Raw genomic sequence first — 12815 nt, forward strand, 5'->3', positions numbered from 1 at the left:
CCTTCACCCAAATGGCCATGCAGAGCCTGTTGGAGGCTTTCAGAGAGGGGGCTGGGGAAGGCAGAAATGAGTGAAAAATGGGCCAGTTTTTGCTCAATTTTGCCCCCTTAGCCCCCAGGAGTACTCTATAAGCCTCCTAAAGGCTATGCATGCAATTTTATGACAAAAAAAAATGGGCCAATTTTTGCGAAAAATGAGCCATTTTCCTCATTTTTGGGGGGGGGGGGGGACACACCCACCAGGAGCACTTTACAAGCCTCTTAAAGGCTATTCATGCCTTTAAAAAAACAGGGCCATTTTTTACGAAAAATGGGCCTATTTTTGCAAAAAACGGGCCATTTTGGGGAGGTTTGCAGAGTGCAAAAACTTTCTTTTTAATATGCCTCTTCAAAACATTGGTGTGTCTTATACTCTGTTGTGTCTTATACTCCAAAAAATATGGTATGTGTCAGTGTATATCCTTCTAACAATCTTGTTTATTTTAAACAATGTCATGGTTTTAATCTCATTTTTAATATGTTTTCTTCTTGGTTTTATTGTATGTCACCCTGAGTCACTTTGCGTGATAAATAAAATTTAAAAAATATTTAAACAAAAAGGTTAATTCCTGATGTAACTCAGGATTTAAACATTTAAATGAAATAGAATAGAATAGAATAGCATAATAGAGTTTGATGGTACCTTGGAGGTCTTCTAGTCCAACCCTCTGCCTAGGCAGAAAACCCTATACCATTTCATACAAATGATTATCCAATCTCTTCTTTAAAACTTCCAGTGTTGAAGCATTCACAACTTTTGGAGGCAAGTTGTTCCACTGATTAATTGTTCTAACTGTCAGGAAATTTCTCCTCAGTTCTAAGTTGCTTCTCTCCTTGATTAGTTTCCACCCATTGCTTCTTGTTCTACCCTTGGGTGCCTTGGAGAATAGCTTGACTCCCTTTTCTTTGTGGAAGCCCCTGAGATATTGGAACACTGCTATAATGTCACTCCTAGTCCTTCTAGTCCTACAAATAGAATCTTTTCTTTTTCTTTCCTCTTTCTTTCTTTCTTTTGTTCTTTCTTTCTTTCATTCATTCTTTCTTTTTTTGGGGTGCTGTAATTCTTTCTATTTCACTATTTAATAATCAAAAAATTAAGAAAGATGAGAATAAGTGGGAAGGCCAAGTAGCAATCCTACCAAGGAATCCATTATTGTGGTTATATTGAACCTGGGATTATTGAAATGAGCTACAAATAATATTTGTGTTTAACTCTTAAACTATAACATAGACATTTAGAGCACTGGAGAAAGAAGAGGCAGATTCATTCCTAATATTGGAGAGGGAGGGAGAGAGAAAGAGAGATGCCCTTAAGGAAAATTTGATATGGGAGAGCGAGATCTATTGACCTGAAACCATACCTCATATTTTAAAAAAGTTCAATTGTTGCCAAGAAAGGACAACATGGAAGGACACTTCCAAACTGACAAGTAGAAGAGAGATTTATTCTGCTACATCCACCATGTCCTTTTATCCCATCCTGCCTCTTCCTTTGAAATCCTTTCCATAATGAAAGAAATCGGGCAACTTGAAAATAAATAAGAATAACATAACCAAGCTTAGCTGTGCTTCCAAATGTCCTGGATGAATCTAATGTTCTTTCCTGGGGTGTCACTCACCTTCCTGAGTGGAGATGGTCCCCTCTGGACAAGGAACACAGTCATAGCAGCAAACTGGCTCTCCTTCCCGAGTCTGTTTGAAAAATCCAGGATGACAGTTTTCTACACATTTGGACTGAGGCAGAGGCTGAGCAGAAAAACAATAAATGCCAAACCATTCAGGAAAAATTGTGCTCAAAAGTAATGTTAGCGAAGTAGCCCACAGGATTCCCTTTTGATAAATATGAAATCTCTAACAAGTTCCCAGACTTGTTAACAGCGGTGTCCCCCCAAGGCAGAGTTCTGGGACCCACTCTCCTTCTGTTTTACACCAACAACTTATGTAATCATATTAAAAGCAGCTGCGTCCTCTTCACTGATGATGAAAAATTATTTAACACCACTGACAATGCTGCTGCCCTTCAAAGAGACCTTGACCATGTGTCAGAATGGTTGCACTTTTGGCAACTACAAATATCAACTAACAAATGCTCTGTTCTACACATTGGCAACAAAAATCAGAACACCAAATACAAGTTGGGAGGAAACGAGCTCATAGGTGACCCTCACTCTGTCAAGGACCCATCTCAAACGATCTTAGCCCCAGAGCTCACCGTAACAGCAGTGCCAAAAAAAACATCAAGAATTGTTAACCTGAATTTGCAAAGCTTCTTCTCCTGTATTACTAACTAGAAAAAAACCTTTGCCAGACCAATTCTCAGATATAGCTCATTTGCCTGGAATCCACACTGTATATCAGACATTAATACAATTGAGCGGGTCCAGACGTATTTCACAAGAAGAGTCCTCCACTCCTCTACTCACAATAGAATCCTTTATGCCACTAGGCTTGAAATTTTGGGCTTGGACAATCTGGAACTGTGCCACCTGCGGTCTGACCTAAGCATATTACATAAAATTATCTGCTATAATGTCCTACCTGTCAATGACTACTTCAGCTTCAACCTCAATTAATACACAGGCAAACAAACGATACAAACTCAAGGTAAACCACTCCAAACTCAATTGCAGAAAATATGACTTCAGCAACAGAGTGGTCAATGCCTTGAATGCTGTATTGTTACATCCTCAAACCCACACCACTTCAACCTTAAACTGTCTACCATGGACCTCACCCCATTCCTAAGAGGTCCATAAAGGGGTGTGTGCGTAATAACACCAGCATGCCTACCGTCCTTGTCCTACTATCCCCATTTATTTGTATTCATTTCCTTCATTCATGTCCAACTTCATATTTATACCTGCCATCTTGTACAAGTGTGACAAACTAATAAATAAAAATAAAGAAATAAAATCGCAGGAGATACAACTGCCAACAGTTGTATATTTCCTCCCTTTTGCTTCTGGAATATCTTATTGCAATAGAAGAGTTTCTACTTAATACATTGTAGAAGGATAGGATAGGATAGGATAGTGTTGTGGCCCAGCAGGATCTGTTGGAGCTGCTAATGGACTCAGATAGTGAAGAACCCTACGAGTCGGCTATGGAAGAGGTGGAGGACCCTGGGCTCAGACTCAGAGCAGGGACCAGAGAGGCTGGTTGGCCACCAGGAGGTGCCTGAGGCATGGAGCAGTGGAGAAGATCAAAGGGAGTTGGTCCCTGACGCCAGGCAATGGAGGGCGGAGAAACGGAGGCAGCAGTTACGGAGACAAACTCATAAGAGATAATCCAGTCCAAGTGGTTGTGGCTTGGCCCCAAGTGGTTGTGGCTTGGCCCCAGAGGAGACGTCTAGAGAGCAGGTGGAGGTCCTCACGCTCCGAGTCTGACCGACCACAGGTAAGAGCCTATTTACGGACTTACCTCGTGGCATTGAGAGCGGCCAAACGTAGACATTGTGCCGCTCTTATTGCGTCTGCGGATAACCGCCCTGCCGCCCTGTTTAGGGTCACCCGCTCCCTCTTGGTGCAAGAGACGCGGGGGGCACCCTTACAGGGTAGAGCAGAGGAGTTTGGAGAATATCTGCAGAACAAAGTCGCTCAGATCCGGAGTGGATGGGCCCCCTCCAGTGGTCTGGACGGGCCGTCAACAGTGAGTCTTGTGAGTCCACTCTGGGAGGAGTTTGACTCTGTTGCCCCCGAGGATTTAGACAGGTTGCATGGAAGGCTGCGACCCACCACATGTTCATTGGACCCGTGTCCCTCCTGGCTGGTACTGGCATCCTGGGAGGTGACACGAGGCTGGCTTCTGGGCCTGGTGAACGCCTCGTTGGGTGAGGGATCCTTACCTACCATCTTGAAAGAGGCGGTGGTGAGGCCCTTACTCAAGAGGCCTTCACTCGACCAAATGGAGCTAGCTAATTATCGCCCAGTCTCCAACCTCCCTTTTTTGGCGAAGGTTGTTGAGAATGTGGTGGCGCAGCAGTTTCCGCGTCACCTCGATGAATCCGATTATCTAGACCCACGCCAGTCCGGCTTCCGACCCGGGCACAGCACTGAGACAGCCTTGGTCGTGTTGGTTGATGATCTCTGGAGGGCCAGAGATAGAGGTCGTTCCTCTATCCTGGTCCTATTAGATCTCTCAGCGGCTTTTGATACCATCGACCATGGTATCCTTCTGCGCCGGCTGGAGGGGATGGGAGTCGGAGGCACCGTGTTACGGTGGTTCGACTCTTACCTCTCCGGCCGGATGCAATATGTGTTGACAGGGGGGCAGAGATCGACCCCGAGGCCACTCTCTTGTGGGGTGCCGCAGGGGTCGGTTCTCTTTCCCCTTCTGTTCAATGCATATGTGAAGCCGCTGGGCGAGATCATCCGTGGTTTTGGGGTTGAATACCATCTGTACACTGATGATACGCAGCTGTACATTTCAACCCCAAACCACCACAACGAGGCTGTCGCAGTGATGTCCCGGTGTCTGGAAGCCATCGGGGTCTGGATGGGGGACAACAGACTCAAACTCAACCCCTCCAAGACTGAGTGGATGTGGCTTCCGACACCTCAGTTCAGCCAGCTGACTCCATCGCTGGCCATAGGGGACGAGCTACTGCCCCCTGTGGAACGGGCGCACAATTTGGGCGTCCTCCTAGATGCCCGGCTGTCAATGGATGACCATGTGGCAGCCGTGGCAAGGGGGGGCGTTCCACCAGGTTCGCCTGGTGCGCCAATTGCGCCCCCTACTGGACCGGGATGTCCTACGCACAGTCACTCATGCGCTGGTGACGTCTCACCTAGATTACTGTAATGCTCTCTACATGGGGCTTCCCTTGGGACGCGCCCGGAGACTGCAGCTAGTCCAGAATGCGGCCGCGCGGGTTATCATGGGGAGGTCTAGATACTCCCACGTAACACCGCTCCTGCGCGAGCTGCACTGGCTACCTGTGGTTTTTCGGGTGCGTTTCAAGGTCCTGATTACTATCTTTAAAGTGCTCCATGGCTCAGGACCTAGTTACTTGCGGGATCGCATCCTCCCACATACATCCCTGCGGCCAATCCGCTCTCACAGAGAGGGCCTTCTCCAAGTGCCGTCCACTAGGCAATGCCAGCGGGTGGCGGCGAGGAGTAGAGCCTTCTCTGTGATGGGCCCAACCCTCTGGAATGACCTCCCCCCCGACGTTAGAACCACCTCGGACTTCCGCTCCTTCCGTCAAAAATTGAAGACTCACCTGTTCCGACTAGCTGGCCTGGTATGATTATAAATGTTACTGTCACGATGTTAAAAAGTTTGCTAGGCCTGAACTGCCTAAACTGACATTCAAGAGTTAAACTAAGAAAGCTTTATTGCGCAGGTCATAAAACAAAATGTTATCTGAAAGTGATTTATTGCGCATGCGTTACACATTCCAAAATCCCTTTCTTCTTTGTTCCGCTGCCAACTTGGCAACTGAAGCTTTTATTATCAAAATGTAACCAATTAGTTATTTTCTGTTTTTCATTTACTTTTATTATTTTATTATTAAAGTTTGTTTATTAATGAAAATATTTTTACAGACTTTTATTTCTTTTTTAATATCTCAAAAGATATGCGGAAAGGAATCAGCCTCGGTCCATAGACCTCATTTTCTACAGGGCGTTTTTTTTCCCCTGACAGTTACATCTATGAACTCCTGGTAGTATATTCTCATCTGGTTACTTTAAGGGTAATGTTTTAGTTTTAATTGTTTTTAGGGCTTTTAGCCTCATATTTATTTATTCTTCTGTACAGGACTCTTAATTTTAACCTCCTCCACATACATACATATATTTATAGCCCTATTTATATTTGTATTTTATCTGTGATTTATTGTGGACTGTACACCGCCCCGAGTCCCTTTCTGGGAGAGGGGGCAGTTTAGAAATGTGAATAAATTGAAAATTGAATTGAATAAATCCCAAGAGACTATATAAGAAGAGACTTTGGGAGGAGTCCTGTTGCACGACACAACCGTTTGTAACAATCTGGAGACACTCTTGTCTGTATCTGTTGGAGTCTTGCCTGTGAGTCGTGCTGGGGCTTTCAGCCAACAGGTTTATAATTACTGTAAATAAAGAGTGGCAAACAGCTAAGCCTGTGTTGGCGTTCATTACCGGATGGAGGGGGGCCTGAACAGGATAGATATCGGATAGAATGGAATGGAATAGAATGAAATAGAATTCTTAATTGTCCAAGTGTGATTGGACACACAAGGAATTTGTCTTTGGTGCATATGCTCTCAGAGAAAAACATTTAAGCATTAAGTGACAACCAGTGGATTCTTCCACATGGCTATATTAACATGAATTCCTCCATTCTTCATATATCCATGATTTTAAACTTTGATGATGATTGCTCTATTCTAATAAAGATATTGAATTCTTGACATCAGGATATTCAAGAATAATCACCCCAAATCTCATTTTAGTCACAGCTGAATCAGCTTAAAGCATTGTTCCATATTATAGCATCTGAAAGACACCTTGGACTATAGTCCTCCCAAACCTCCCAAGCAGTCTAAGAAAACTATAAGTGTTCTCCTCCCTACATTCAAATCATCCTTCTTGGTGATTAGGCTTTGCCCACTTGAAATGAGTCCTAAGGCTTTGGAAAACATAGAAAAGACCCCAATATTTTGCTCACCTTATTCAATGACTTTAGCTGTGAAAGAATATCTTGGTTGATAAAAAGTCTCTGTCTTTCAAAACTCCCCGGGTACTTTATGATGTAATTATTCTTTGGGAGAACCACCAAGCTCCAGATGTTCACATCTGCTACCAGATCTCCATTTTGGTCCAAGTACATTTTCATCTCAGAAAGATTGCAAAACGTATTCTTCTGCAAAAATGGATGAAGCTAGAATGGAAAAATCCAGGAATTTCAAATGGTACTTTATGGTCTTTTCACATTTGAATCTATCTAATACAGTTGTCTAACTTAGCAATATTATTGTTAAGGGAACAAATGTTGCCACTATTTTAAAGGGGGAAAGATTCAAAAAATTGTCCATCTTATATTGACTAAATATACAGTATATTGACAAATATAACATGTCAGTTATATTAAACATTCTAGAGCTCGTCACAAATAAATTGAATAAATAAACTCTTCTTAAGAAACTTCTCAAACTCCCTGAAAGTAACAATGTGATAACCAGAAAGCAAAGCAACAAAGATTCAACAATTTTGTTCAATCATATATTGACAAAATAAATAATTGACACAATTTATCAGTTATAGGGAGCATTTAAGAACAGTTAAAGATACCCAAACAAACAAAAAAAGATTATTAATTCTTTCAAAATTTGTCAAGAAGTTGCTAGGCTAATATTCTGCCATGCAGACCACATGGGGAATATTATCATGTGAGCTACAGTAGTGGCCAAAATTGTGGAAACCTTTTGGGAAAAGTGTATTTGTGAGGTTTGATGGGTAATAAGACAACCTTTTTTGGAGTAGTACCAATTATATATCAATGGAAAGATAATTTAATCAAGAATGTAATGCAACAAAGTTTGTTTAATTGTCTGTATTCTATGAAAGGTTATAGCCAAATATAGCCAGCAAAAAACCCAATTAATAGAAGCAATAATTAAATCTTGGTTTCATATTATAACAGCAGAAGAACTAAAAGACTTGGTTCACTCCATGGGAATTCATTGTAAGGCCGTAATTCACGCTAAAAGTTACCCAACTAAGGATTAACTGATATCGTGATAATTTTTGTATATCCCATTTTTTCTACGGGGATAATTTTTGTATATCTTGCTTTTTTTACAGGTTTCACTTTTCTTCTTTATAACTGCTATTGTAATAGCAAATCCTTCATAAACATTTTGGCATTATTTTCTTGATTAAATTATATTTCCATTGATATATAATTTTATGGTACTACTCCAAAGAAAAGTGGTGTCATTGGCCGTAAAACATGTACACTTTTCCCAAAAGATTTCCACAATTTTGGCCACTACTATAATTCTACTTTATTACAATGCTACATTAAAACAATCTTGCAAGTCTGAAAAAACAAATCTCCCACCAATGCTTTTTAAAGCCTGAAAAGTGTAGATCCTTTTTGAATTTCTTTCTCTCATGTTATGCAGCTGTACTCCCTCTTATCAAACCATTTGCTAGGAACAATCTCAAACAAACCAACAAACAGATTATTCATTCCTTAATAATTTGTCAAAACTTGCTAGGCTAATATTTTGCCATGTGGACCAGATGAGGAACTCTACAAGGTAACCTAATTCCTCTTGTTGTTGTTAGTTGCAAAGTCGTGTCTGACCCATCATGACCCCATGGACAATGTTCCTCCAGGCCTTCCTGTCCTCTATCATCCTCTGGAGTCAATTCCAGCTCCTGCCGACTGCTTTGGTGACTCCATCCAGCCACCTCATTCTCTGTCATCCCCTTCTTCTTTTGCCCTCAATCTTTCCCAGCATTAGGCTCTTCTCCAGTGAATTCCTTCTTCTCATTAAGTGGCCAAAGTATTTGAGCTTCATCTTCAGGATCTGGCCTTCTAAAGAGCAGTCAGGGTTCTACTTTATTGTAATGCTACATTAAAAGAATCTTGCAAGTGTGAAAGTACAAATCTCCCACCAATGCTTTTTAAAGACAGAAAAGTTCAGATCCTTTTTGAATTTCTTTCTCTACTGTGATGTTTAATATCATCTTGTAGATAAAGCTATTTTGGTGTCTTTTAAAAGATACCAAATTTCCAGAAAAGTATTGAAGATTTCCTGCAAACTGAATATGAGTCAGTAGGGTGGTAAAATTAGAAAAAAAGCAAATGTATCCATAAGAATCTCAGGAAATGACTGTTCTAGTTTGGAGAGACCCCAAATTAAGTACCATGTATCCTAGCAGGCAGTACCCTTGGAAGAGACTTTGTATAACAACTGGATCAGATTTATGGAAAGGCAATGAAGCCAAGGCAATGATTAAAGGAGCTGCTCTTAGCCTTGAGTTAAAACAAGAAGAGCCATGTTTGCCTACAGGAAAATCAGAAAGAATCTGGAAACACTTTTAAAACTAACACAAACTCACATTTGGAAAAGGAAAGAGACACACTCTTCCAATATCTCTCATAGCTTCCAGTCTTGAGAACATTACGACTCAAGAGATCAGATTGGTCAACCTGTTGGAGTCTTGTTGTAGAAGGAGATTGATATGGCTCCTCTTCTTTGGATTAAGCTTGATGGATTCTAGTTGGAACCCCTTACCTTCCATGGCTGAAGCGTTGGAGCCCCCAAAGCCTCTTCACTCCCCTTCCTTCTCCTCCTGGATATGGAGGAATATGCTGCATTCAAGCCATAAGCCAGAGTCCTAACAACACTGTAAACACGAGGATCAACTCCGAATTTGTAACTGCTCCTTTTGTCTTTAGTCTCCAGTGGTGCTTTCTGGGTGCATCTTTTTCGGCCTTTGGCAGAAAAGATGTGCTTTGAAAAAGAACAGTGAAAACACTTATGTAGGGGTTCCACCATGATAACTGATTGGTAAGTCTTCTCATGTCCTCTTTCCTGGATCTGAAAGTTCCAAATACTATGGACATACTGGTAAACTCTGTGACTTTTCACTGGTAATTCTCCAAAGAGTGTGATGATCCAGACTTTCCCTTCAATGGGTCCTGGCAAATCTCCAAGTGAGAAATGGACAGCAGAAATTCCATCAATCATGGTATTATAGTCTGTAAAGAAAACAAGGACATTGACTTGCTTCCACTTAGAGATGGCATCCTTCAAGGGTGCTATTTGTATAGTCACTGAGAATCGTTGTGATACAACAACACAAATTCCATTCTTAACAAGCACAGGAGTAAAAGTCCTCATGAAATTCTCTCCCCTCTCTGTGTCTGAAGCAAAGAGACCAATCAAAGTCCATCTGAAATGGAGAAGCAGTTGCACAATTGCTGGGTACTGGACTCCACTTTTGGGGGCCATTCGGTAGAAGAAGGGGAAATGACTTTTATCACTCAGAGCCTCTGAAACAAATCTACAAGTGATCTGAAAGAGCAATGAAGAATGATGTTATATTTGGGGTTAGGTCAAATCCAGAATATTACCTTTTAATAAATCAGTAACAATAGCAATAGTACCTAGGCTTATAGACTTTTTCACAGTGCTTTACAGCCTTCCCTAAGCAGTTTATAGAGTCAGCCTCTTTCCCCAACCATCTGGGTCCTCATTTTACTGACCTCAGAAGGATGGAAGGTTGAGTCAACCTTGAGCCTGGTGAGATTTGAGCTGCTAAACTGCTGGCAGCCAGCTACCTAGCTAACTATGGACTCTCTCTTTGAATATTTTATGACCATGAACAGATGAAGGTAAAACTACTTAATGTGTTAACTAATATGTTAAAAATTTAACATTTTAAGTAAAATAGTCAATTACTGCTAACAGTAATAATGACTCCATAAGACATATTGTATATGTTCTACCAAGAGTAGGTAAGATAATACATTGGAATTATTATTTTTTTGAATCTGGAATTTGTTCATCATTGTAAATATCATTATTTTAGCTTAGATCACGTACAAAATATTAGCTTCCATCACTGCTAGATCTTTGTTTGTGCAGAAGACCTTTGATTGGACACAGAGACTCTCCTCACCAGCAGAAGTGAAAAGCAGAAGCCTCTAAAGCAATGGATGTGGTCCCATGGCAGGATATGGCTGCTTTGATCTTTGCCACCTCCCCACTCGGGATAAAAATTCCTAGCCAGAGTCATTGGTTATTGTCCGTGTAAAACTCAAGACCCACCTTTTTCAATTATCTGGCCTGGCTCAACCGTAGTTTATCCTCTCCTCCTGACAGTCCTTTTAAATTTGTAATTTTATTTGGGGTATTTTTAATGGTTAATTTTATTATTATTATTGTGATATATGTAATTGTTACCTCCTCCGTGTATGTATATGTATGTGTATGTGTGTATGTGTATGTTTATATGTATTTATGTATGTTTTTATTGTACGCCGCCCCGAGTCCCTTGTGGAGAGGGAGCGGCTAACAAATTAAATTATTATTATTATTATTATTATTATTATTATTATTATTATTATTATTATTATTATATAAGGTTATTATATTTCTACTGTTTGTAACAGGACAGCATACAGTAGAAATACAATAACCAAATAAAGATAAATAGCCATGATGATGGTCCTGGTAAGAAACAGTTCTTGAATTCAATAGAGAAGGCATGGTTAGATGTATTGCTCTCCCACACTCACCCCTACCCCAACTCACTTTACTATGTAGATATACAGAAACACAAACCTGTGGGACTTTGTAGGTGCCTACCAATGTTGAAATCTGTATGGAAATTTCCCTGAGAGCTCTATCAATAATAACCAGAAGATTGTCCTTCCTTCCACAGCTGTAGTTGGGAACATTGACTTCTCCAGTAGAGAGCGTGTCCAGCAAGGCATCAGAAGTGCGAAGGGGGCTCAAATAGTTGTCATGGACATTGTAGCCAAGTGTGAGATTGTGCAGGAGCCAGGTATTCTTGTTGACCAATTGAATGGCGAAAACGAAGGGTAGCATTTTGGCCAGACTAATATGCCTAGTACTGTACAAATGTTTTCATGTTATCACCATCAGAAACATCAAGAACAAAATATTTTTTATTTATTCCTATTTATCTCCATGAGTCTATTGAGTCTTAAACCAATATTGATCCAAAACCATAGTGAAATTCTAGTCACCCATTACTATTTTTGTCAGTTTTGAGAAGATGAGATGGGGATATTCTTCCACCAGGGTTAAGAATCACAAGTAAACCCTTATTTCTAATAGTACTAATGTTCATCTACGGAGTAAGTAAAAAAGAATTCTTGGTTTTATTTGTGAATTGCAATAAAGCAAAGCCTGAACTGAAATTTGCATGCCAAAGTTCAGGCGTAAGGTACCAGTTCTGACAGCAAGATTCAACCTCATTCAACCATTAAATAGAGCCATCATAAAAACAATTTACTTATTCATAGATGAATAAGTAAATCACCAAGGCAAGTCAAACTTATTCCTATAAAAAGCAGGAATTTAATATGAGATCACAGAGGCATCTAATCTTCTTTCAATAACTACATGAAATTAAAAAAAACATTATTCAAGGGGTAAAGTCAGTCCTGGAGGAGGAGAAGACCCTCTGGACTTCTGTCTCTCCATTTCTCTGGTTCTTTTCGGTTCTTTTTGCCCACCCCTGCATTTGAGTCTGATAGAAGTTACAGTGAAAAAGAAGAGCCCTATAAATCACAATGACCTAGGGTCTTATACATACATCTACAATTTAGGAATAAGTGAAATAAAAAGGTAGGAAGAAAAGTTTTAGAAATGCAAATAGAGAGAAAGCAAGTCCATCACTGTGAATGACTTACGGAGGAGATGAAATGTAACGAGCCCCATTGAACAGTAATAGCTCAGGAGAAGGTTTTGCTACCGTTTCAATCACACTAATGACGTGGTCTCCTGCCCCGTAATAGTTCCAAGGGTTTCCTTTCTCCCGCTTCTTCAAAGTCAGGGGACATTTGGGTCTGAGTCCTCCACAGTTTCTGTGGGTGAGAACCAGCAGCATCATAGGAAGTAGAAGCAGGAGGTCCATTTCTCCTTGGCCTGAACCAGCCACTTCTCTATTTCTAAACCTCAAGAAGTTAGAAGAATTCAAAGCATTCTCACAAGATGGAAATGCTGTTGGCTTTCCTTGTTTAGACAGAGACAAACTGAGCTTCACAATAAAAGAAGAGAAAGGTACATTCAAGTGCACGTCCCCT

At 40.8% G+C, this 12815-nt stretch overlaps 2 protein-coding genes across 2 annotated transcripts in view; one reads left to right on the plus strand and one right to left on the minus strand.

Moving 5' to 3' along the window:
• LOC309384548 (vomeronasal type-2 receptor 26-like) overlaps nt 1–12815 on the minus strand; it is a gene marked incomplete at both ends in the record, with an annotated part of 254096 nt that overhangs the window by 193177 nt on the left and 48104 nt on the right. The gene's annotated exons all lie outside the window — the stretch shown is intronic.
• LOC309384550 (vomeronasal type-2 receptor 26-like) overlaps nt 1–12815 on the plus strand; it is a gene marked incomplete at both ends in the record, with an annotated part of 99382 nt that overhangs the window by 63306 nt on the left and 23261 nt on the right. The window lies entirely within an intron of this gene.

The sequence above is a fragment of the Natrix helvetica genome (genome assembly GCF_964273705.1).
Source record: "Natrix helvetica genome assembly, chromosome: 1".
Classification (NCBI taxonomy): domain Eukaryota; kingdom Metazoa; phylum Chordata; class Lepidosauria; order Squamata; family Natricidae; genus Natrix; species Natrix helvetica.